General features: G+C 55.0%; 1 protein-coding gene across 2 annotated transcripts in view; it reads right to left on the reverse strand.

The window, feature by feature from the left end:
* Nucleotides 1-24,261, reverse strand: part of LOC144724911 (uncharacterized) — a 70,679-nt gene that overhangs the window by 14,955 nt on the left and 31,463 nt on the right. For both annotated transcript variants that reach the window (XR_013586588.1, XR_013586587.1), the window contains exon 2: nt 6,493-6,567. The gene's annotated coding sequence lies outside the window, so the exon portion shown is untranslated. The remainder of the gene's footprint in view (nt 1-6,492; nt 6,568-24,261) is intronic.

Here is a 24,261-nt window from a genome sequence, read left to right on the forward strand (position 1 = left end):
TACGTCTGCGACTAAGTTTAACTCACTACACAAGTACCAGAACACTAATAGCTCTGGTCGAGCAGTTACATCTATGATACCTTTTTGCCAGTAACAAAAATTTTCGTTATTTGAAGCTTCTAGATTTGAAGTTCTCGTGACTGCAAGGATCCATACTCTTTGGTTCTTTCGGTAAAGTCACGTAGGTGAAAATAAAAATTAAAATAATAAAATAAAATAAATGCATTTATTTTAATCACGACGTTTCACAAACAACACAAGCCTCCGTCATCAGGTAGGACAGCCACAGCAAGAAATAATTTGCTGGACTGGACAAGAGCTGCTCGTAACAAGATATTATATAAGGCAAGAGGGGGGGAGGAGCCAGGGGGGCGGGGGTGTGGAGGAGGGGTGGGGTTGAGTGCCACCAACCAATCACCAACGGTCGGTGAGAACAATGCCGGAGCTGGGAAAGGTGCCGGGGGCGGGGGGGTGTGGAGTAGGGAGGGGGGAGTGAGGGGCAACGACATCGCCGGTGTGACACAATGCCGGAGTGGTGCACTGAGTGGATCTGGGGGTGGAGTAGAGTGTTGAAGAGACTGGAAATCGTCCTGTTTCAAATCTGCCTTGTGCTCGCGCATACGGTCTGATATGTGTCGTTTCGTTTCCCCAATGTAACAATCACCACAAATGCAGCTCAGTTTGTAGACTCCAGGGTACTGCAAGTCAGGAATGATATCCTTTACGGATGGGATCAGATCACGGATTTTGTGTACTGTACTGAATCAGACCTGGATCTTGTGTTTGTTTAAGATTTTGTAAATCTTTTTGGTAACGCCTGCTATGTATGGCAGCGTGATGGTTTTGATCGGAGTCTCAGGAGGTTGTCTCTCCATGGTTGGAGAAATAGCTTTGCGGATAATCTGGTCTGAATATCCATTCATCTTTAGGGTTGGGTGTACATGTTCTTATTCACTGGTCAGATGGTGTTGCTCAGAAATGCAGTGGGCCCTATGGTGTAGTGTTTTGATGAGGGAATTCTTCTGTGCCGGATGGTGGTGGGAATCAGGTTTCAGATAGGAATCTGTGTGGGTGGCCTTCCTGTAGACAGAATGTCCCAAAGAGCCATTGGGCCTCCTCTCAAACAGAACATCCAAGAACGGCAGCTTGCCATCCTTCTCCACTTCCATGGTGAATTTGATGGATGGGTGCAGGGGCGGTTTCTTCATTAGGGCGATTGGGCGACGCACCACCAATGTCATTCAACCACAGAGTCACGCTAGCCGTCACTGTCAGCCTCTGGATATAGTCCAATCAGCGTCATGTCACGTTCTGTGGAGTACCGCCTCTTTTTGGGCGATTTCACTACGGCTGAGAATCGCCCCGAGTGGCCCCATAGACTTACATTCAAAGATGTTTTTTTTCGAACGGGGGCGCTGCAATGCATTCTCTATGGCTTCCGGGAGGGCATGCACTAACGTGCTTACGTCATCATACGTGCTAACGTCATCATACGTAAGCACGTTTCATCCAACAATATAATTTATTGCCACCTAGTGGAATCTTTAATAAAAGAAACTTGAGTGGTTTGTTTTAATAGTGAGTATATAAACAAACAAGATGTATTGTAAGAGTCACTTTATTTTTCATTAATATTAAAGAAGTGAAGTTGCCTTTACATGCTTAAGCTGTTAATTTATTCATTGCATGGGTGGACCTTATCCTTATCAATCATCCAGACATTTGCCCCCCCCCTGAGAGATTTTGCAGGAGCCGCCACTGGATGGGTGTATCGAGTTAATGTGGTCGAGAAATTGGTTCAATGCTGGCAGGCCATGTGGCCAAATGACGAAAGTGTCATCCACATATCTCTTCCACAGGGAAGGAGGCAGGGTGGATGTCTGGATGGCGTCTGTTTCAAATTTCTCCATGAAAACATTGGCTATCACTGGTGACAAGGGGGAACCCATGGGAGTACCCTAATTTTGTTTGTAGAAAGTACCATTCCAGGTGAAGTACGTGTTGGTAAGGCAGTGCCTAACCAGCGTAGGGACATCAGGTTTCAGTCCATGGTGGACTAAGTCTTCAATTATTGCTATGGTGTCAAGCACCGGAACCTTGGTGAATAGAGAAAATACATCAAAGCTGACGAGGACATCATCAGGGAACAGTGAAATGTCCTTGATTAGAGAGACTAGGTGAGTTCAATTAAGTACCGCTGAAGTGTCCTTGCCAGTAAAGGGAAGCAAAGTATCCGACCCTCCACACCCCCCGCCTCCCTGGCTCCTCCCCCCCCTCCTCTTGCCTTATATAATATCTTGTTACGAGCAGCTCTTGTCCACTCCAGCAAATTATTTCTTCCTGTGGCTGTCCTACCTGGTGACGGAGGCTTGTGTTGCTTCCGAAACGTCGTGATTTAATTTCGTTTTTTTTCATTTTTATTATATTTAAATTATTTCATTTATTATTTTATTATTATTTTTATTTTCACCTACGTAACTTTACCGAAAGAACTAAAGAGTATTGATTTGAAGCTTTCGTGACTGCAGGAATCTATACTCTTTGGATCTTTCGGTAAAGTCACGTAGATAGAAAATTTATAGATCACGACGTTTCGATCGCAACACAAGTGTAGTGACATATGACATCATTACTATCTTCTTCTTCTTCCTAGCGTTGTTTCCGCTGTGGCACAGGGTCCGCTTTTCGGCATTGTCTTCTCCATTTGGCTCGGTCCAGGGCATCTTCGGGGGATGCGTTGACCGTCTTCATGTCTTCCTTTATTCGATCCATCCATTGCTTCTTCGGACGTCCGCGTGGACGGCGGCCCTCTGGCTCAATACACATGGCAGTCTTGGCCACTGATGACTCTTCACTTCGCATCACGTGGCCGTACCACCGAAGCCTTGCCTCAAGCATCTTGTCCGCAATGGGGGCCACACCAAGTCGCTTCCGAACGTCTTCGTTTATGACACGATCCCATCGAGTCAGTCCAAGGCTCCATCTGAGCATCCTCATCTCCATGGTATGGAGGGCTTGTTCGTGTACAGTTGTGGCTGGCCAGCACTCGGAATCCATAGAGTGCCACCGGTCGGACAATGGTCTTGTAAATTTTTCCGATCACAGAGGACTCCGGTGACTTTCCTCCACTTCATCTATGCCGCATTGACTCGTGACCTCACATCAGTCGTGATGCTTCCATCTGAGCTGATGGTGGAGCCCAGGTACTTAAAGTCCGTCACTTTCTTCAGATCTTCTCCGTCAATGCTGATGGTGCCGTCAGTTTGGAGGCCACATTCCATATACTCCGTCTTTTTGATGTTGAACCTCATCCCGTTTTCGTCCAAACGTTCCTTCCACAGGCGCGTTTGTCTTTCCACATTTCCTCTCTCTTCATCTGAGAGTAAGACGTCATCCGCATAGAGAATTGACCATGGCAGGAGCGTGTGCAGGTCAGCAGTGATCGTGTCCATGCACAGGATAAACAGGAGTGGTGACAGGGCCGATCCTTGGTGCACTCCAACGCTGATGGGAAATGGCGGTGATATGCAAACTGCGCACCTGACTGCACTGGTGACGTTCTTGTATAGGAGTTGCACCCAATGCACGTAGGTTTCAGGGACTCCATGGGATCGAAGCGAGTGCCAGATGAGGTCGTGGGGGACCCTGTCAAATGCCTTTTGAAGGTCTAGGAACGACACGTGCACAGCTTTGATCTTCTCTCTGTGCCTCTCCAGCAGGAGCCTCGCCGCGAATATGGCGTCCGTAGTGCCACATCCTTTGACGAAGCCGCATTGGTTGGGTGATAGGGTGATGATGTTTCTAATCCTCGTGTCCAAAACTCGCTCAAAGATCTTCATCGCATGACACAGGAGCCGGATTGGCCTGTAATTCGAGCATTCTGCCACGTCCCCTTTACCCTTGCAAATTGGAACCGTCGTGCTGGTCGACCAGGCTTCTGGGACCTCACCGGTACTCGTGATAGTGCTGAAGAGCTGGGTAAGGAGGGCAGCACCCTGCCTGTCAAGGATCTTCCAGGCCTCAGCAGGGATATCGTCCGGGCCAGTCGCTTTCCCATTCTTCATTCTCTTGATAGCTTGTTCCACTTCGATGATGGTGATAGGCAAAACGGGCCGGCGAGATCTTCCCAAATCACATTCGCTGGTCGGTTGGTGTTCACGTCAATCTGATTGAGGGCGACTCTCAGCTGATCCTTGCATTCCTTCATCCGCCACCACTTAATTCGCTGCTGTCCCGTTGTTGGTGGGCGATGTCGCTGGCCAATGTCCATTTTCATGTCCATGACCAGGATGCGATGTTGTGGGGCGAAGTTGTCCGATGGTATGACTTTAGTGTTTGTCACCGTTTTGAGCTTATCCCGCTTGACAAGCCAGTAATCAATTTGAGTTGATCTCCCACCACTGGCGTACGTAATGAGATGGGACGGTCTCTTCTTGAAGAAGGTGTTGGCGAGGACAAGATCATGGGCTTCCGCAAAGTCCAGGGCTCGGTTTCCCTCATCGTTTCGGGTACCATATCCTTGGCCACCATGGTATAGAGGGTATACATCCCGGGCGTTTCCAACATGTCCATTTAGGTCTCCACCAATTACTAACTGCTCTTCTCCGTTTATCGATTGCATGTGTCCATCAAATTGTTCCCAAAATTCCTCCTTGGTATCTGCTGGGCAGCCAGACTGCGGCGCATAACAAGATACCACCCGGAGGCGTAGGTCGTTTGAGTCGATTTCTATGGACATGAGGCGGTCAGAAACGCGGTGGACGGCCACGACGTTGTCTCGTAGATTTTGGCTGACTGCGATTCCAATGCCATTCTTGGTGTTTTTTTTCACCGTTGTAGAACAATTGGTATCCTTCTCCAATCTCCCTGGCCTTTGCTCCACTCCACTTCGTTTCTTAGATGCATACGATGTTGATACGACGGGCCTTTAGGGCAGCCGACAATTCTCGACTTCTCCCTGTCAATGTTCCGATGTTGAGTGTTCCCAGCCGTAGTCGGACTAACTTCTTTAGCCTGCCCTGTCCATGAGCAGGTAGCCCTCGTCCACTTCTCACGTCGTTTGGGCGAGGGCGGCGCGTGTTTCCCCCGGGGGGCGCCCTAGCTTGTTCCAAGTTGATTTGACGTTGCCATAGATGCGACACAGAAATACTTTGGCCGGTGGGTCGCTCCATCTGACGCCAAAGGCCCTCACCGTTGGTTGGGATCCAGCCGGCACCGCGTGGAGGTGGTGATGGGATTTTGCCGGCCATATGACATCATTACTATATCGGGCCTATATACACATGACGTCACTGCCATATTGGGTCTCCAGGCGTGACGTCACTGCCTGTTCGGTATGGAGGCTGTTGATGAGGCCATGGCACTCCGAGTGACCCCGGCTGGACACGTAACCGGATCCAAGAGGGGGGCCGGGGACCCTGGGGGACCCCGGGGGTCACGTGGTCAGGCAGTGGAGCCTTCTCGAGGGTTCGAGAAGGGGGGCGTGGCCAGGGCGTGGCCGGCCACGCCGGAGTGGCTTATAAGCGGGCTCAGCGCACAGAACTGGGCTGTTGGTGCCTGGGATGAAGCCGTCACATGAAGACTCTGAAGACACAAGCCTCCAGTCATCGTGGCCAAGCAGCAGTCTCCTGGCTTGGCCACGCCAAGTAGTATCGAGTGTTAGTGAGAGTAGGACGGTGGTCACCACCTTATGTATAGGGTGTGTTGTTGCAGTTGTGTTGCAGTTGTGTTAAATAAATAGTGTTGCCTCCACACGAGCGTGTGTGCCTCTGTCGAACCATTACACAAGCAACCGTCATCAGGTGAAACAAACACAGCAGGAGAACTGCTGTGTTGCGATCGAAACGTCGGGATCTATTAATTTTCTATCTACGTGACTTTACCAAAAGAACCAAAGAGTATAAAAATAATGATATTTTTCATCATAATTGTATCCTGGCAAAAAGGTCCCATAGATATAATTTTGACCGTGCTGTTTGTCACTGGCCGCCTGACGTTCTGGGCATTGGTGCCCTGTGCTCAGCCAACTGCGTTTAAACAAAACATGGAAATTCCGAGTGGAGTCGCAATAGAATAACCCGCATGTGTGCCTGAACACAACAGCTGGCACCCCGAAGTTCGCCCGGTGGAGACCCCAGAATATTGTTGCTGTCTGGAAACTAAACAAAATGAAAGGCATCGGAAAAATCAACAGGATATAACAACAATGCCGTTGAGGTCGCGGTGGGGGGTGTGATTAAGGGGAGGCAGGGGGTGGGAGCGACACTGAGGAGTGCAGTGTTGCTACTGCGGTCCTCTGGCCATGCACGGCTCACTCGTTCGCTGTCTGGGCGGTCAGCAGGGCACGTGGCTGCCTGGGCTGCGTGGGCGGGGGGGCGGGTTAGGATTAAGGGGAGGGAGTTTAGGGGGAGGGGGTTGGAGGGAGGAGAGGGTTAGGAAGGTGGGGGCAGGGGGGATTTCCATGACGTCAGCGCGGCGGCTGTGAGTGCTCACCCAACGCGTCGCGTTTCGTTGGGACTTGGCGGAGCGCTGCTGCTGCTGCTCCTCCTCGCCGTGTCACCCATAGAGCTGAGAATTGAGGAAAGGAAACATTGATCGTGAATAATCGTGGGTAATTAAATATATAGTTTTTTAAATCATTGAGCTTAAGCGTGTCCAGTGAAAAAGTCTCCTCTTGCAAAGTATTGGCATTGGGTCTGTTGTGCATGGCTCACGAGAGAGCACTCGCTGCACATTAGAGGTGGGAGCGAACCTTGCACCGGGGTCAGCTGGACAACACTGACCGATGGGAGCTGTGTGGTGGCCATGACCGTGGAGCAACTCCGCAAGCGCCGCGATTCCCTCCCGGCCCCTGCACTAAACACACACCTGCACGCAGTGCACGCACGTAGTGTCCTGGCGGGGGATTGCCTGGCACATCGGGTTTTAATCCGAAGGGCCCCTAGAAGGGAAGTCCCATGGCCAGGAAATTGGCCGACCCTCGCAGGACAGGTTACATTGTGGGCGCAGAAAGGAAAGGTTCACTGGGTCAACCGCAATGAGTTACCACATTGGGGGGAGGACGGAGGGCAGAATTTTAAGCCAGAAAAGCACAAGCGCCCTGCCAGACAATGGGCAACGAGGGGCAATGGGTGGCCGACAACACGGAGTACACGGTAACAAGGGGGCGGTAACCACAGGTAAGCGTACGATTGTCTGCGCGGGGCGACGTCACACTGGGCCTTTGAAGTTTAAGGGATAAAAAAGCGGCCCAGGACGATTTTAGTCAGTTGTCTTCAACCTCCGGGCCGTCAAGACCGACTCCCTGCCGTCCTGCCTCCTCGAGCCGCTCGCAGCGAGTGCTGTTACGAGGCATTGCTAGGTAAAGTTTTCTCCCGTCTTTCTCCCTCCGACTCTCACAGCGTCCGTGCGACACCGTGAGTCCAGCTTCGAGGTACATGGTAGGACGCTTGAGCGAATGGGTTCTTAGGCAGTGTGTATTTGCACCATTAATTAACTTGAGTACAGAGTATTGGTGCAGTGTGATTTCTGTGTGTGTGGGTGAACATCGGCATGGTGTCTGCGATTTGTGTGTGGTGCGACTGTGCGGGGAGACGGGGTGCATTGGAGAGCGAGCGCAGGGCTGCAGCGTCGGTGTGGTGTTGGTAATTGGAGTGTGTGTGTGAGGCGTGGCATGCCACGCGAATAAGGGCAGAGGAGGAGTGAGTTAAACCCGCTCGCTAACGCTCGCGTGTGTTCACACAACAACAATAGCATTGAGGGAGAGGCGCGCGCGCAAATTCGTGCAGCCCTTTAGCGCTAGCCTTTGAGTGCAAGCGGATTAGGGCTTAACCACCCGGAGGTGCGCGCGCATATTCATACCGCCGTTTTCTTGCGCTAGCCTTTGTGTAAAACGAGCACCTGCAGGGGCGCGCGCGTGCACGCAGCTGCCTCCGTATTAGTGGTGGTGTACGTGGGTGTGTGCGAGATAACCCCGGGCGGTGGTGAGCCAGCCACTTAGCTATGTCCTTCAGAGAGGGCGCTGGCGCGGGGGGGCCGATCACTCGATCGGCGGGGGCCCAGCGAGAGGCGGCAGATGAGGAGGAGGGGGGAGTGGAGGGGGTGGACGTCACGCCCTGCCCACTCACAAACAGCGGGGAGGCTGGCATCAACCCCCACAATGTGGTGTCAGAGGTGGCACGACCCTCCACGCCTCCAAAAGAGAGAGGCGCCCCACCCCAAGCGAAGGTAAGATGCGTATTCACCGGGCAAGGGATTTCGTCGTTTGCCCGCAACCTCATGTATGCCAAAGATGTTAATGGCTGGACAGATGGGCGGGCAGCCGACTTTGTAAAAGCGCTACCCACAAGTGCGCAAGCGCAGTGGGGCGAACTCATACGCCGACTCGACCAACGCTTCGGCGCGCGCAATGAGGAGGAAGCGAAGGCGGCATTAAATGCGTGCTACCACCAGCCTGGCGAGGACCTCCGCAACTACGCCGAGGACGTGCACTTGCTAACGCAAAGTTCACGCCTGGGGTACGCAGCAGACATCATTGAGGACCTCGCCGCCAAGAAGGTCCACCGATAACTGACTGGCACCTCGTGGTGGCAGCCAGATGTGAGCTGCGCGTGTCTCCCATTTAACACGCTTTTTGAGCGCGCATGTGCATGTGAGAGACTCGCTAATGAGCGGGCGCAGTTCTGAGGACTGAGACGGGAGCACGCCATCGCAAGCCTTCTTCCAGAGGAGGTGCCTGCCTGGACGGTGAGGGGGGGGGGCTAGAGAGCCTCCGGAACCTAGGGAGGCAGCCCCAGGATGGGTGGCAGGGCTACAGACCGGCATAGGGGATATAGTCGGCCATGTGACTTATTTACGCGGGGAGGTAACCCAGGTGCGCGGGGAGGTGGCCTCCTACGGCCGTCACCATCGGGCCTCTCGCGGAAATGCTGGTGCTGGTGGCAACACCCTCCAACGATCCTGCACACCGACCATCCGGTGATGTAATGCTGACACGGTACGGGGTTGTGGGGTCAGCCATACTAGTAAACGCAGACGGGGGCCGACTGTTTATGCGGGTATTTAACCCCCACAGTACCCCAGAAACGCTGCGACGGTGCACCGTGGTAGCCACAGTACACCCCCTGCATGCACACCACTCTAACGACTCCCAGAGCAGAGGTCATTCCCCTGCTTGACGCGCTGCATGTACCCTGGGCAGATTTACCCAAGGGGGAGGCTGATCAGCTGCGAGGGTTACTGCGGGAGTACGCCGACGTGTTAGTGAGCACGATTGGGATGTGGGCCGGACAGACCTCGTTAAGCACTAAATTGACACAGGTGCAGCCCGACCCATTAAACTCCCCGCATACCGAGTGGGCGCACCCGAACGGGCCCAGATTAAAGAGGCGGACGCGGATATGCTACGTAATAACATAATCTAGCCCTCAGCGAGCCCCTGGTCTGCCCCAGTTGTACTGGTGACGAAAAAGGATGGGTCAACCTGGTTTTGCGAGATTGCATGCCCCCTCACCCAACTCACTTCCCCTAAGAACCCCTATCATTGGACGGAGGCCTGCCAGATGGCCTTCACCACCCTCAAGAACCACCTCACCCATACCCCCACTCTTGCTTTCCCTGACTTTTCACAGATTTTATCCTGGACACCAACGCCTGCAGCAGCGGGCTGGGCACTGTGTTGTCACAGGTGCAGGATGGGACGGAGCGGGTCATCGCATACTCCAGCCGGACTCTGAGCGGGGCCAAACTGAATTATTGCGTGACCCGTCAGTATCTGTACGGCAAGACATGTCACGTGCGCACTGACCATTATTCTCTGCAGTTCCTCCTCACATTCAAGAAACCGAGGGGGCAGATGGCCCGGTGGCTGACGCAGCTGCAGGAGTATAACCTGCAGATCGAGTAGGGAGCTGGACGGACGCACGCAAACGCGGACGCATTGTCAATGCAACCAGCAGTGTGCGCCGAAATGCGGGCAGAGGAAGCCTGCCCGGACTTCACAAGGGGATGCTGCTGACAGGCAACGGTCCCCTGGAATGCCGTGAGACTAACCCCCCTCCATTGAGAAAGAGTGCCGGGTGTGCCACAGAGGTCCCTGTGGAAGAAGCCGGGGGCCCGTTGGGCCGCCCGGCGGGCACAGAGGCTGCACCCGGGAGCCCGACAAGCCGCTCGGCCCTGCCCGGTCGGATCCAAGAGGACGTCAACTGTGCGTTCCCGGGCCTGGACGACGAGCAGTTGTGACTGGCCTAGCAGCTAGACCCGGACCTGGCGCCGGTGGAGGCGGCCCTGCGGAAGGAAAAGGTCACCATACAGGGACCCTGGAGTGGTTTGTATGCCCGGTTGTCTGTAAAGAATGGGGTGGTGCGGGAACTAACCGAAGCCGGGCAGCCGGGGTGCATCTGTGTTCCCGCCCAGGTGCGGCCCCAGCTGCTACGGCTGGTGCACGACCACCCGCTCCGGGGCCATGATGGGGAACGGTGCACTCGGGAGACCCTGCGTCTTCAGTATCTCTGGCCCAAACTGACGCAAGACGTTGCCGCCTGGGTGCAGGGCTGCCACACTTGTCAACAGTGTGGGCAGAAACCTGCGCGGCCATTCCCGCGATCCCACCGAGGCAACCTGTATATTCTTGTAGCGGTAGAGTATTTCACTCATTTGAGCTTCCCTTAGCCGGGAAGCTCAAACGTATGGCAGCCGCCAATCAGCAGGATTGGGATGAACACCTCCCCTACACTCTGTTCGCCTACACCACCACGGTGCACATCTCCACTGAGCAGACCCCCTTCCTAATGATGTTTGGTCGGGAGTCTCACCTACCAGCAGATCTGTTGTTCGGTGTTTCCCTACCACAACCGGAGGAAGGCAGCCAGCCCGTGGAGCACTTGATGGGGACCCTGCAAGGGACTCGTGGCTGGGCCTACCAACAGGGGGAGGCCGCACATCAGAGGCAAGAGCAGGGCACCCGCCTCTGTGTGGAGCCCCCCTTCTACTCGGCGGGCTCTAAGGTAGGGCTGCATACCCCTCGTGTGGGGGCCGGACAGGTGGGGAAGCTGACCACCTACTGGCGTGGACCCTGGACCGTGGTGTGGCAGATCTCCCCCTGGACGGTACTGATCCAGGGCGTGGAGAGGGGCCAAGAGATGGTGGTCAATGTCCGCCGATTAAAACCATGAAGGGCAGCCCCAGCGGGAGAGGCACCCGCCCTTCGTGTACCCCGAAACCTCAGAATCCCCGCACCCCCCATGCCCTCTGTACCCGAGCGGACCCCGGCCCGGCAAGGAGGCGACAGGTGCGGCGGCACCTAAACCCCTCTGCCCCCGAGTTTGTTCCCCAGCCAGCAGACGCCGGAGGACGGGAGGAGGCTCTGGAATGGAGACGGAGAGTGCCACAGGAACCTCGAACAGCTGAGCCACCAACAATGAAACCGGCAATAAGGGCCGAACAAGTCCCACAAACTCCCTGGTGCTACCTAGTTGGAGCGACCCAGGCGAGGTGCTCCAGTCAGCCTGGTACGGGGACGGGCATCTTGGGGGGCTATGTGGTGCCGCGACCGCGGAGGAACTCTGCAAGCGCCATGTTTCCCTCCCGGCCCCTACAATAAACACACACCTGCACGCAGCACACGCACGTAGTGTCCTGGTGGGGGATTGCCGAAGGGCCCCTAGAAGGGAAGTGCCATGGTTTCCCGGTGCCAAGAGATTGGCCGACCCTCGCAGGACAGGGGGATGGTAACGACAAGTAAGCACACGATTGGTCCAGGCCGATTTTAGTCAGTTGTCTTCAACCTCCGGGCCGTCAAGACCCACCCCTGCCTTCCTGCCTCCTCGAGCCACTCGCAGCCTTCGTGTGATGCCAGCGAGTGCTGCTCCGAGGCATTGATAGGTACAGTTTTCTCCCGTCCTTCTCCCTCCGACTCTCACAGCATCCGTGCGACGCCGTGAGTCCAGCTTTCGAGGTACGTGGTAGGACGCTTGAGTGACTGGGTTCATAGGCAGAGTCAGGCTCAGCTCTTCTCGCAAAATATTTAATAAACTTTAGTACAGAGTATCGGTGCAGTGTGATTTCTGTGTATGCGGGTAGAACATCGGCATGGTGTCTGCGATTTGTGTGTGGTGCGAATGTGCGGGGAGATGGGGTGCGCGGGAGAGTGAGTGCAGGGCTGCAAAGTCGACGTGGTGTTGGTAATTTGAGTGTGTGTGTGAGGCGCGTGTATTAAAAATAAGCGGCCGCCGATGCTTGCACGTCCATGCCACGCGAATATTAAGGCGGGGGAGGAGTGAGTTAAACCTGCTCGCCGACGATTGCGCGTTTTCGCGCAACAACAATAGCATTGACAGCGAGGCGTGTGCGCAAATTCGCGCAGCCCTTTAGCGCTAGCCTTTGTGTGCAAGCGGATTAGGGCTTAACCACCCGGAGGCGCGCGCATATTCATACCGCCGTTTTTAGCGCTAGACTTTATCTAAAACGAGCACCTGCAGGGGCGTGCGCGTGCACGCAGCCGCCTCTGTATTGGTGGTGGTGTACACGAGCGTGTGCGAGATAACCCTGGGCGGTGGTGAGCCAGCCACTTAGCTATGTCTCTCAGAGAGAGCACTGGCGCGGGGGGGGGCTGATCACCCGATTGGAGGGGGCCCGGCAAGAGGCGGCCGACGAGGAGGAGGGGGGAGTGGAGGGGGTGGACGTCATGCCCCGCCCGCCCACAGGCAGTGGAGAGGCGGGCGTCAGCCCCCACAGCTGCACTGCAATCGGTATCTGTCTGCGTGTGTCAGAGAGAGTTCACATGCTCGCCTCCTCTGTAGCTCCGTGTCGGTCTCGAGATCCTGCTTAGTGCCTCTATGTGAAGAATCGAATCGATTTGTGAATTGATTCATTTTACTCTTTTGTTCTTTCTGTAAAGTCACGTAGAAAGAAATTAAAGTAAATAATAACAGAATACGACGTTTCGATTGCAACACAAGCAATCGTCATCAGGTAAAAAACAAACCTAGTAAACTTAGAAATATAATGCAATACAACACAGAGAGTCTGCTAACACAACACTCAGAGAAACAACGCCTCTGTGTCGAGGCCTTAAATAGAGAGAGGGGGCGGCAGAGAGATGGGGGGGGGGGCTAGAGAAATTAGCGTGTCAATGAGAGAGTTGTGTGGAAATCCACGCCGTAGCGGCCGGGGGAGAGAAAGAGCAAATAGGCCGTTACAAGCCTGGTAAATTTTAGAGAGAAAAATTTGAATTTTGAGAAAACAAACCATACAATTTTGGAAATGTAATGCAATGCAACACAGAGAGTCGGTTAACACACAGTTAACGCATAGCCTGGTTGATTACGTTCTTCCAATGATTGCTGAATTAGAAGTTAAGTGTTAAGTGTTGCTTGTGTTGCAATCGAAACGTCGTATTTTATTATTTAATTTATTTTCTTTCTACGTGACTTTACCGAAAGAACCAAATAGTAATTCCTGCAGTCACGAAAGCTTCAAATCAAGTTTCAATCATTTCAAATGTTTGAATCATTTCAAACTTAATTTGGAGCTTTCGTGACTGCAGGAATTACTCTTTGGTTCTTTCGGTGAAGTCACGTATAAAGAGAAAATAATGAATAAAATAATAGCATACGACGTTTCGATTGCAACACCAGCAATAGTCATCAGGTAGAAAACAAACCTAGTAAACTTAGAAATATAATGGAATACAACACAGAGAGTCGGCTAACACAACAGTCAATATCTGGGGCCGTGTGCGCCCCCAGATATCCCACAGAGCACACACAGCCCCCCCCCGTTGGTGGCGCCAAGCGGCTTAAGCGCCTGACCCGCCTGGGAACCCAGCGCCTGGCGCCAAGGGGCCCAAGCGCCTGGCCCGCCCAGGGTCCCAGAGCCCCCAGCAGCCCCTCCCTTCTTATGTCACTACATTACCCTCCTCTATGGAGCCTCCAGCCGTCCCAGCTGTCAATAATTAGAAAGTTTAAATTAACGAAAGGGAGAGAGAGAAAAAAATACGCGAGCCTCAACAGGAATAGAAAAGAGAACAAGAAAGCAACCATAAATACCATAACCAACCTGTACAACTTTACACTATATACAAGTGAAGTATTGGAAAATGACGGCAGGAAATTCCTTGACGGGAACACACTTCTTTTATTAAATCTTGACTTGTAACAATACAACGCGTGGCCTCTCTTCTTCACAATGCGGTCACCATACAACGGTACAACTCGTGACCTCTTCTTCTTCACCCTACGCTTCTCTTGACTCTCTGGATTCTGTGCTGCTGGCTCTCTGTGCCTCGTGTAGACTCCGCGCCTCGGCTACACTCTTCTCTCGCCTCGTGTAGACTCTGCGCCTCTGCTACACTCTCCATTCGCCTCGTGTAGACTTTGCATCTCTCTCTCTGGCTACACCGTATGCATACTCGGCTCGTGTAGACCTTCCTCTCTCTCTGGCTACACCGTATGCATACTCGGCTCGTGTAGACCGTTCTCTCTCGCTGGCTACACACTATACATCACTCAGCTCGTGTAGACCGTTCTCTCTCTCTGGCTACACACTATACATTACTCAGCTCGTGTAGACCGTTCTCTCTCGCTGGCTACACACTATACATCACTCAGCTCGTGTAGACCGTTCTCTCTCGCTGGCTACACACTTATACCTTACTCTCCTCTATTCTCCATTACTCTCCTCTACTCTCCATTACTCTCCTCTTCGGGCTCTATCTCTGCACCTTCGTCTTCATTCTTAGATGGTTCCACTTCTGCCCCCTGCTCCTCTGTGCATCACCTTATATACCTCTTCTTCCCGGGAGACGGAGCGGATGCGGACCTCAACGTCGGCACCGCTCCTCAGTTACCCAATCCCCACGCGCTATCCCTACGATCCGGTTCCGCTCAGCGCGTGTTTCCACTCCCCGACCAATCACACCGCGCTGCTACCCGATCACTCCCTCTGGGCGCGTCACCGGCACACAGCCAATCAGCAGCACTACCCCCACCCGCGCACTGACGCCTGCTCCTCCCCGTCAGCGCGCGTCACCACACACACACCCGTACATACGCGCTGGCACACGACATATACACCCAGCGCGTATCACCACTACATCACCCCCTCCCACATAGCTCGCAGCCGGCCCGGCTGCTAACAACAACCAACCGCGACGATAAAACGACAACCAACAAAAAAAAAACCCCGTAACCCCCCGAGTGTGCCCCGTAACATAACACAACAACAACAACAACAAGAATAACTATGTACAGATTGACAATGAACACGAAAAGTCAACAATAACACGATACGAGCAAATTCGAAAACGAACGCGCCCCACGTCCCTGCGACTACACGCAGTGACGAGGCGCTCCAACTGCCCCGACTCCTCACGAGGCAGGTCATGCAAAGTAGCACGACCTGGCGCGAGTCCGTCTGGCTGGTCCATCGTATGGGGCGGGACACTGACGACCGTCCGGCGGTTCCGGCTGCTCCAGACGGCGCGGAACGGGCCTGAAAGGGCCGGCCCCGCCGCGGAGATCCGGCCGCCGGTGATCGGCAGCTGTCAGTTCCGAGACACCTGGGAGCAGATCAGGCGAAAATACGTGTGGATCAGGCAGAGACATTTCCCCCTCTGGGTCGCCGGTCACGTCACACGCCCGGCCATCACGACACAAGGGGAGGCCATATGGAGGCGAGAACGGTTTCAGTCGGGAGGGGTGAACGTACCAACGGCGCTTTCCCCACTTTATCTGAACGCACTGGGGCCGTGCAACGCGCACGACCTCCACGGGTCCCCTCCACGGTCTCAACAATTTAGGCGACGTAGCCAAGGGTGCCTGAGGGCAATGCAGCCAGGCCCTGTCACCTGGTTTCCATTCGTGCATGGACACCTTCCGTGCCCGCAACCGTTCATTAGCAATTTGGCGAGCCCGCGAATTAAGCCGTGCGGCCTCCCTCGCCTCTGTCAGCTTGTGAATATTAAACTTAATATGTTCTGCCAAATTAGAATTAGTTCGTGGAGCGGACAGGCCAAGTTGCGTTTCCATTGGCGGGTCAGCTTCCCGACCGTACATCAAATAGAATGGGGAAAACCCCGTAGCTGCATGGGGGGCCATTCTATACGCGGCAAGGACTCCCGGGACCTGCAGGTCCCAATCTACATGTGCCTCGCACACCTGCTGGCACAGCATGGAAGTCAAAGTTTTGTGGAGCCTCTCCACCATCCCGTCAGTCTGCGGGTGGTACGGGGAGGTACGCACCTTCTTGGTACCCAACAGATCGCACACCTCTTGCAACAATTTACTCGAAAATTTTTTACCTTGGTCGGTCAGCAGGCGTTCGGGAGCTCCCTTGTCCAGGACATAGCCCTGGACGAAGGCATCCGTCACAGCCGCTGCCGACTGGTTAGCGAGAGGCCACGCCATAGGCCATCGGGTAAAGTATTCGACCCCCACTAACAAATATTTATTCCCTCTCGGCGTGACTGGGAAGGGCCCCAAAATATCGAGTGCAACGAGCTCGTTGGTACGCGAGACCTGAATAGATTGCAGCGGTGGATTAGCTGCCACGGCCGGTGGTTTACGCCTGGCGCACTCAACGCACCCCTTCAGAATATGTACCACATCACTTCCCATTCCCGGCCAGTAATAGTCACGCTGAAGCAGGGCAAGCGTCTTGTTAACTCCCAAGTGCAAGAGGCGTTCGTGTGCCGCCAAGACAACCCTCCCCCTCACAGCGGAAGGCACCACGAGTGCGTTCCGCCGGGACAAACTGTCCCATCTCAATAACACGCCCTGCTCAAGTACATAGGAGCCGGTACGCTCCTGGTCCCCCTCGGGACCCCCAACCTTGCGGCGCAATGCTAGCAGCGAGCTGTCCGCCATCTGGAGGCGGCCCCATTCGCTGAGCGACAGCGAGAGCAGCGAGTCCCGACCCTGAGAGGCAGTGGAATCATCCCCGATCGGTGCGCCCACTGTCGCAGCCAGTGCCCCCATCTCCCCCGCAAGCGTCGGTTTACAGCGCGCCGATCCCGACAAACACGCGCATTCATCACAAGGCAACAACCGTGACAAGCAATCGGCATTCGTGTGTCGCAACCCCTTACGGTACGTAGTCGTAAACTGATAGTCCTGGAGGACTTCCAACCAACGCGACAACTGGCCCGAGGGCTGGGCGACCCTCAATGAATACTGTAGCGCCGCGTGGTCCGTTCGGACTGTAAAGTGACGACCATAGAGATATGGCCTAAACTGCTGCACAAAAAAAACAATGGCAAGCAGCTCGCGACGGGTGACACAGTAGCGCTGCTCCGCCGGAGACAACACCCTACTACCGTAGGCGACAACTCTTTCGACACCCCCAACGACTTGGGATAGCACCCCCCCAATGCCCGTGTTGCTAGCATCCGTGTCCAGCAAAAAGGGACTGGCAAAATCGGGATAACACAAGGGTGGGGCACCCACCAAGGCGTCCCGGAGGGAGCGAAACGCGGCCTCCTCCTCCGGTCCCCATTTGAACTTCACTCCCTTCGCCGTTAGAGCGTGCAAGGGTTTTGCAATAGTGGCGAAGTGCTCAACGAACCGCCGATAATAAGAAGCAAACCCGATGAAACTACGCACGTCGGAAACGGACGTAGGTGTCGGCCACGAACCGACACAATCCGTCTTCGCGGGATCGGTGGAGATCCCCGAAGAATCGACAATGTGACCCAAGTATCTAACGGACCTACGAAGGAGGTGACATTTGGCCGGTTTAAATTTCAACTTAGCCGATCGCATTCGCAAGAACACCCCTCTCAATCGCCGGAGGTGTTCTTCAAACGTTTTACTGAAAACAATGACATCGTCCATATAAATCAAGCATGTATCCCACTGCAAGCCCGACAAAACCAGCTCCATAAGTCGCTGAAACGTCGCTGGAGAGGAGTCCCATGGGTAACCGGTTAAACTGGAACAGCCCCCCTGGAGTCCGAAATGCTGTCTTAGGTTTCGACTCTTCGTCGAGCGGCAACTGCCAAAACCCCGATAACAAATCAAGAGTCGAAAAGTATCGCGCACCAGACAATGCATCGAGGGACTCATCCATCCTGGGGAGCGGATACGCGTCAGCCACAGAGATCTTATTCAGGCGACGGAAATCAACGCAGAATCGCAGGGACCCGTCCTGCTTCTTAACCAGCACAATAGGCGCTCCCCACGGGCTAGAGGAGGGCGAAATAATATCGGCTTCTAGCATATCGTTAACAGCCGACTGAACATGTTCCTTCTCCACGGGACTCAGTCGGAAGGGATTTAGCCTGACCGGCGCCGCATCGCCCGTTTCAATGTGATGGTGCAACAAATCCGTGCACCCAATGTCATACTTATGTTTACTGAATACATCAGAGAATTCAATGAGCAACTCGCGCAGCGCACCCAACTGCGCCGCCGACAAATCGTCCGAGGCGGCACATAGCGAATGGATCCACTCAAGGTCTTCCCTTGGCTCAACGTTCCGCGCGGGGCTCGAGCCCACCTGCGCAACCAACCCATCATCCCCAGGGACCTGCGCCGCGTGAGCCAGCACGGTGCCCTGCGGAATGACAGCTGGTCGCGACCCCGCGTTCAAAACCATCACAAACGGATCCCTGTCAGCCCGCACCAAAGTGTGAGCCACCGATAAATCAAGACCCCCGACAGCCTTGTTAGAAGGACCCAAAAGCATACTCTGTCCCGAAGCCTCCCTCACCCATGGTTTCCGCAACTGGAGGGGAATCAACATCTGTGAACCCGGGGGCACTTGCACTGTCTGCGTCGCCACCGCTTGTATCGTAGCGCACGCCGTCCGAATGTCAGTAGGGCCCGTCAAAAATGAAATCCGGCGACCCGATGGCAGTTCAATGCATCGTTGATCGATAAGAATTTTAATAGGCATTTTAGCCAAAAAATCAGTGCCCAAAAGACACGGAACTGCCAAAGAAGACGAAACGAAAACGGGTCCCGACAATTTGATATCTCCAATGCAAATGGACGCCCTAACCTGACCGATAATGCCCAACGATCCCCCATTAGCGGCGTAAAATGGCACATCCACTGGAAGCAGCGGACGACATTGGACTGGAAGAATATTATAAATGAGGTCCGATATAATAGTTGCCGATGCCCCCGTGTCCACTAACACCCTAATCTCAACCCCATCAATAGATCCCGTAACAACGGACGAACCCGCCGAAGCAGCCACAATTCTATGCCCCAATTCCGCCCATTCAATGTCTCCCTGGTCCCGGCCGAACCCCCCTCGCCGAACCGAATCCCCGAACCTTAACCGGCCCTCCTCCGCCGCAACGCGGCGTCCCATGTGTGCCGAATAAACAGGCCGAGCGTGTGAGGTGCCGCGACTTGCCGGGGATTGTAGAGATGACTTGGGCTCTCGGTCGTCGTCCAGCCGAGCTCCCATGGCGCGCTGCCGCGGAGCGCGGCACCCGGACGCCACGTGGCCCCGGAGGCCGCAGTTATAGCACGTGACGAGGGTCGGAGTAGATCTTGGTTGCTCCGACTTTCGGCCCGATCGCAGAGGCGACCGGGCCCCCGGCCTCCAGTCCCCTGGTCGTCCCGTGGCGAACGCCTCCTCTCGTGGGCTGACGACTTGGGGTTCGGCGACCACCAAACCCGGGGCTGCGACGACAGCAGCGTTGCAACCAACGCCTTGCTTCCGTTGTAGGGCCTCGTGCGCTTGAATACTCGTGGCGACTCTCAAAGAAGAAATATCAATCTCGTCAGCTGTGTTGATAGGGACCCCCAGGTCCTGCGCCAACTTGAGCAGCTGCTCCAAAACCATCGCGTCTTGGCCCTCCTCGTCCATCCGAGGGAACGCAGCATCAGCAAGAGCCAGCAACGCCGTGCGATAGGCCAGCGCGGTCTCCGTGGCCGCTTTCCGTCTTGCGTAGAACTGATGGCGGCACGTAGAGGGAGGTCCGTAGACCCTGGCCAACAAACCCAGCGCATCCTTCAGCGTGGAGCGGTCCGACTTCCGTGCAGCCCTGAAGGCCGCGAGCGCATCGTCGTCCAGCATGGCGGGCAATGCCCGCAGCGCCGTAGCATCGGACCACGCTGACATCTCTTGATGCGCCAATAACCTTCGCTGAAATTGGCCCCAGTCTCCGCCTTCCGCCTTGAAGGCTGACAACGTGGGCAGGCGCTGCTGAAAAATGAAGTCATCCGCCTCGTGGTTCCTCTCCGCCTGTCCGTCGGTGTCTAAGATGGCGGCTCCAGCAGCAGACGTAAGATGGCGGACCCCCTCGCACGCTGATGACGTCGATGCGCGCGCTTGGGAACCCACCACCACGTGGCGCTCGCCGTTCCCGCCAAAAGTAGGCCCAGGCGCAATGGCGGGAATCCCCCATTCGTTTTGGCGGGAATCTGCGGGGCGACCTTGTAAAATGTCCCCCACCGTCCCCGCTCCTCCCGACGAGCTGATCTCCGCCAAGATGGACGCGGCGGCGAGCAGCAGCTCCGCCAGTCGGGAGTGCGCCTCACGAAGCCCGGCGTCGGTCCCCGGTCGCTCGGCCGGCGCCGTCGACGGACCCTGTAGCGTGGGCAAGTCCTCTTCCTCACCCCCCGCCACCAGCGGCCCCGAGTCGTCCAGGTCTTCCTCGCGGTCAATCCCGTGGGTCCTACGGGTCTTCCTTGTCTCCATACTTGGAAGCCCGTTTCACTTCTGACGCCAGATGAAGTATTGGAAAATGACGGCAGGAAACTCCTTGACGGGAACACACTTCTTTTATTAAATCTTGACTTGTAACAATACAACGCGTGGCCTCTCTTCTTCACAATGCGGTCACCATACAACGGTACAACTCGTGACCTCTTCTTCTTCACCCTACGCTTCTCTTGACTCTCTGGATTCTGTGCTGCTGGCTCTCTGTGCCTCGTGTAGACTCCGCGCCTCGGCTACACTCTTCTCTCGCCTCGTGTAGACTCTGCGCCTCTGCTACACTCTCCATTCGCCTCGTGTAGACTTTGCATCTCTCTCTCTGGCTACACCGTATGCATACTCGGCTCGTGTAGACCTTCCTCTCTCTCTGGCTACACCGTATGCATACTCGGCTCGTGTAGACCGTTCTCTCTCGCTGGCTACACACTATACATCACTCAGCTCGTGTAGACCGTTCTCTCTCTCTGGCTACACACTATACATTACTCAGCTCGTGTAGACCGTTCTCTCTCGCTGGCTACACACTATACATCACTCAGCTCGTGTAGACCGTTCTCTCTCGCTGGCTACACACTTATACCTTACTCTCCTCTATTCTCCATTACTCTCCTCTACTCTCCATTACTCTCCTCTTCGGGCTCTATCTCTGCACCTTCGTCTTCATTCTTAGATGGTTCCACTTCTGCCCCCTGCTCCTCTGTGCATCACCTTATATACCTCTTCTTTCCGGGAGACGGAGCGGATGCGGACCTCAACGTCGGCACCGCTCCTCAGTTACCCAATCCCCACGCGCTATCCCTACGATCCGGTTCCGCTCAGCGCGTGTTTCCACTCCCCGACCAATCACACCGCGCTGCTACCCGATCACTCCCTCTGGGCGCGTCACCGGCACACAGCCAATCAGCAGCACTACCCCCACCCGCGCACTGACGCCTGCTCCTCCCCGTCAGCGCGCGTCACCACACACACACCCGTACATACGCGCTGGCACACGACATATACACCCAGCGCGTATCACCACTACACAAGCATCAATCAACAAACAGGTGAAGCAATGACATGTGAACAAACGACCCGTGGCACATCTAGCCCTCCTCGGGATCCGCATAGAAAACGGGGAATTAACAACAACAAATATACAGATTCCGACGCGTTGGATGCACAACCACCGCATGGATGGCAGGGTTCCACACCACCCTGCCAGCCTCCCATCCGTCAGGTGGAGAGAAGGCGAAGACCAACATGTCGAGCATCCCTCTACACACACTAATCCGGACGTCTGTCTACGTCCCGGGTCGAGAAGTCGTACTTCAGGGCCGACCCATGTACCGGGCAAAGAAGTCGCACTTCAGGGCTGCTCCAGTATCTACATTTTAAAATATATATATAAAATTGACATGACACAAACAAAATAAATCTGCCTGCTCCTGTCCATAAATGGTGGCCGCACGCGCGAACCGCATCTCCAAGGCATCCCATGCTTGCGTCCCAGCAGCCCTCAATGAGGACCACCACCGACATTACATGTCAACCGTTAGCACCCCCCGCCTTTCCAACGTGGCGTCTCCATTCTAAAACCGCGCACGTCGGGGGAATTTCCGTGTTACCACCCCACCGCCTTTCCGACGCGGCGTCACAACCAGTAGCACGCGTCGGCCATATCGGGGGAACTTCAACCCAGTCTCTCTCCAAGAATCGCATCGCAGCATATAGCTGTACCGACCGAGCTGAGACCCAGTCTCTCTCCAAGACTCGCATCGCAGCATATAGCTGTACCGACCGAGCTGAGACGACCCAGTCTCTCTCCAAGACTCGCATCGCAGCATATAACTGTACCGACCGAGCTGAGACGACCCATCGTTCACTCCCTGCACAACATGCACCAAAACAACTGAGGGATACAGTCCCAACGTAACGGGACTACTACACCTGAACACCACGAATCTCCAGCCCACTGTTTCAACGCGCCTCGGAGTGTTTCAATCTCCGGGCCGTCAGGGCGAGCCTACTGCTCCAGACGCACCACGGAGGGTCTCAACCTCCGGGCCGTCAGGTCAAGCCGTCAGCCATTCCATGACGGGACCACACTCTCCGAGCCATGTGAGCGCACAGCCCACTAGGCTAGACATGCCACGGAGTGTTTCAATCTCCGGGTTGTCAGGTCAAGCCGTCAGCCATAGCATGACGGGACCAGAACTCTCGTGTTAGACACGCAACACCCGCTGGGCCATCCTGGTCAGGATCTGCAACCCAAGATATTTGAGAGCCACCATGACAATTCCAAATCCTTGGCAGCATGTCACCATCTCAAGATAAATGCCCCATACAGTCTATACATCGTTAACAATGACAGCACAAGCTATACATTAACAATCACGAACAAAGCTCAATACAAACCATACATTGTTAACAATCACAAGCAAAGTTTCGCACACACATTGACAACACTCACGAGCGAAGCTCCACACAGTTTACCCAACAACAATCACGACTCCCCGACGACAACGAAGAAAATGTCAACAAAAATCATTAATCTGGAGCGGGTAAATGGACGAAGTGTCAGGGGCCTGGTCTCCCGACCTCCAACCTTTGGCCAGAGCAGCAAAGGCGACCAGCGTGTCGGTAGATGTGCCGGCCCCGGCGCTGGTTACAGTAAGAATGGCGCCCTCACTGTCCGGTCGCAGCGCTGATGACGCGGTATGCTAGGTTGAAGCCAGCTGTCGTTCGGCGGTGAAGGTCGCAGCGCTGATGACGCGGCGTTGTTTGGTTTGACCACGCTGGGCCCGGAAGTGACGTCGCTCCCAGCGGTCATTGCTCCCCCGGCAGAAGTGACGACACACCTGGAAGCATCCCCCACATCCGTGGGGGTAACGCCGGTGGCGGGAACGGCGGTGGCGTCCACCATGTTTGTGTCGGCGGCGGGCTCGGGCGAGCGCCGCGCCTCCTCTCTCTCTCCCGCCATCGCCTGTGAGCGCCGCATCCCGCCCAGGAGGGAGGCGGTGGCGGAGAGCAGCTCTGCGAGGCGAAGCAGCGCCTCCTCCATCCCTGCTCCCGACACTGTAGAGGGGACGGTCGGCGGAGCAGACAGCTGCTCAGCCGGTGGTGCAGCGTCGCTGTCGGCCGGCGGTGCGGCATCGTTGTCGGCCGGCGTTGACCGCCCCATCGCTGTTTGCTCCTCGATATCGCCGTCAGGACTGAAGGTACGTGGCTTACTTCTTGTCTCCATGACCACTTCTGACTCCAAATGTAACGGGTTCCGGAGACACTTGTAGAGGTAACGTCTTTATTACGATCCAACACTCCAACAGTCCAACAGTCCAACTACTCTGTTACAGCCTAGGTACACAGCCTAGGTACACAGCCTAGATACACTACTCTGGCTACGCTCTGGAACTCGCCCTCACAAGGACGTAGAGCCGGGAGTTCCAGAGTCCCACCACTCGCTCTCACAACATCCCAGGGTCCTCAGATGGCTGGTCTTGGGTCTTGGGTCTTGAGCTACAACTGGCCCTGATCGTCCAGGGAGCTCCCCTTTTATGCCTAGTCCCCAACGAGGGGTGGGGCCGTGTGCGCCCCCAGATATCCCACAGA

This window comes from Lampetra planeri, chromosome 22 (assembly GCF_965212315.1).
Source record: "Lampetra planeri chromosome 22, kcLamPlan1.2.h2, whole genome shotgun sequence".
Classification (NCBI taxonomy): domain Eukaryota; kingdom Metazoa; phylum Chordata; class Hyperoartia; order Petromyzontiformes; family Petromyzontidae; genus Lampetra; species Lampetra planeri.